Here is a 3,097-nt window from a genome sequence, read left to right as displayed (position 1 = left end):
AAAATAAACTTTATTTTTATTAAAGTAAAATGTACTCTAGTGCCATATTAATAGAGGTGAAGCAGAGAAAAGATAGGAAGCAGCTTATTAAAAACTTCCTTAAAACAGACATTAACGATTATCATTTTTCCAAAGATCCATTTTAATCAAGTGAATCAGAAATCATTAAGTGTTTCTAAGAGAGCAATTTCTCTTTGAATGGTCTTCACCAAACAAAGGGTACAAAATGGCCAACCATGAGACTCAAGTTTTTATTTGTTTTCACCATTGCAAAGAAAATATTCAGTCTACATGAAGCAAACAAAAAACAGAAATAAAATTATCAATTGAAAGACCAAAACAGGAACCTGGAGAGACCCACAATTAGCAGAATTGAAGTTCCATTGTTTTGTCTTGAGCCCAATCTTGGGTGCATGCACTTCTTCAGAATGGCAGTTTAGTTGGACCCATTAGTTTGATTCACCTGAGTATCTCAGTAGATGACCAAAAAATATTTAATCTCTTCTAGACTTTATATATATATATATATATATATATATATATATATATATATATATATATATATATATATCTGCAAAGTAAATGTAAAAATTAATGCTTCAAATATTTTTATTTTATTTGTTAATTAATCAGGGAACAAGTAGATATTAAAAGTTGTGCAAAAACCAGTTAAGAAGTTAAAGAGCAGGAGAGAAAAGAGGGTTGGGAATGAGAAGGAGAAGAAATGTGGAGATGAAAGAGGAGAAGAGGAGAATAAAGAAGAGAAAGTGGAACAGAAGTACCGGTAGAGTCATAAAATTTAATTATTGATTTTTTAGAATAATGTAGGCATGAACACTTTATAATCCCCATAATTTGTTTTTATTACTCTTACAGTCTATGATCAGTATAATAGGTTTTAAAAACAAGACAGCTGAGTGGCCTGTCTTTTTCTATGTCATCAGTATGCTAAAGACCAGACATCCCCAATTTGAAGAGTACACATTCATAGAGGAGATAGTTATTCCATCAGCAAATCAGTGGAGACAAATTAGTGTCACTTGGTACAATGGAACATCTACCACACAACTACTTTAAAAATTGTTCTTTTCTTGAAGTTTACTTATATTTAGAAGGGAATAAGGGCAACGTTCCTTGGAGACTGTTTAATGAAAATCCATCAAAGTATGCATTTATTTAACAATTCATTTGCTCAATGATTTGAGAGGAAGATCTTGGTGTTTTGGTCAAAGAAGGCATCTGGCCAAGTGTAAAATGGAAGACAACCAAAAACAGAAAAGAAACATAGAATTAGATTCTGAAAGCTGGGTGGAACTTTACAGAACACCTGATCCAAATTTTCAATTACTGTTGAGAAATTTCAGGAAAAAAGAATAAAAACCTTTTCCAAACTTGCAAAGTTCATTGTAAAATCAATAATTATAATAGTAACAACAACACAAGTGACATTGGGGCCACATTGACCTTTTATTTTTTTTTCAAATAATAATTTTCAATTAATATCACTATTAAAGAACAATGGGTAAGAGGTACATTTGGGGAAATGCTTCTCTCCAACAAGAGTTCTCAGTTATAGCTTACCATGAGTCTGTGAAGAGGATAATAACTGAGATAAAGAAAAGGTTTTTTGTTTGTTTGTTTGTTTTTTGTTTTTGTTTTTTTTATGAAAACATCCAGTGGAAGCAAATTCCAGCAACCAATCAAGTGATAGCAGGTGCACTGCTGATGTTTAGTCTGGCCATCCTGCCTGGCAGAAGCAGTCAAAACAGGAGATAGAAATAAGTTGACAATATGAGTTTAATTATAATTAATAATGTGAATATAACCTAACAGCTATTGAGCACATGTTCTCTATGTACTTAATCTTATGCATTCTTCACAATATCTGTGAGATAGATATTGTTATCATCCCTAATTTGCAGAAGAAAAAAACTGGGGCTTAGAGATAAAAAGTATTAAATTAAACTATTTTGGCTGGCAATTTTTTGAATTGCTAATTCCCCTGATATGCTAACAAAGACAAACTCAATCCTAGAGCTATAGCATAATGGAAAATGCTCACTGTTTTACTCATTCAAGAGTAAACCTGAAGGGATGCCAGACCAATTACCAGGAATACATTGTCCAGGGTTTATTGTTTTCTTGTCCAGGATTTATTCTTTTCTTGTTATTAGTTTCATGTCTTGGTATTCTTGGTATACCAGGGATTTCTGAGAAATGAAGTTCCTTTGTTAAAAGAAGCTCCATATGCATGATCCATCTCAACTATATTTTTATTCATGCAAGCTTTTAGCAAGCTCCCATTGGTGTCATAGTTGGTCTCACTGGATAATTAATGAATGCATTGTTTTCTTTAAATTTTATTATGGAAAGAAAAGTTATTTGGTGTGTGTATCATATATAATCAAGTCCTTGAATTTTTTTGGGTTTCTGAGCCACAGAGCCTGAGCTTTATAACCTGATTTAGAATATAGTTCTACAATGAAACTACCTGAATCACAGGCTTAAATGTAAAATTGAAGGAGGTAGAGGCTGATCTGGTGAATTCATTTCTATTTCAGCAAAGGAAAATTATGCATCCAACAGTTTAAGTAAGCATCAATTTTCTTCAATCACTTAGAAGTTCTTCCATGATCAATTTAGGGAAGTTTTTCAGTTATTTATAAGCAAGTAAGACTTTACAGATATGAACCGTGAAGTTCTCTTGATTATTCACCACAGTTCTGCTTTTGTTTCCCATTTGGAAATAGAAATCACATCTAAGATTTGAAGAAGTTCAATATGAGAGTAATACATTTCTAGACTGTTGCTTTTGTTCCTATCTGTGGTGGCCACTGAAAGGATGGCAATCTCACATTCCTGTTCTTTCCCAAACACTTGAAATCAAATGTGATGGTTGCTTTAAGTTTGGAGAAGAATGGGAGAAGAGTACATCAACTTTTTGTTAGATCCTTTCATTCTCCCAGCAAAACACACTTTCATCTCTAAATGATACACCATGTGGCTTGTATTTTATCAATGGGAAATATTTGATCTGTCTTCCTTTCTTCAGCAAAGATTTCCTGATATTTTGCCTTATGAAAGGCACTATGTAATG

This window comes from Callospermophilus lateralis, unplaced genomic scaffold, assembly GCF_048772815.1.
Source record: "Callospermophilus lateralis isolate mCalLat2 unplaced genomic scaffold, mCalLat2.hap1 Scaffold_282, whole genome shotgun sequence".
NCBI classification, from domain to species: domain Eukaryota; kingdom Metazoa; phylum Chordata; class Mammalia; order Rodentia; family Sciuridae; genus Callospermophilus; species Callospermophilus lateralis.
This window is presented reverse-complemented; position numbering follows the sequence as displayed.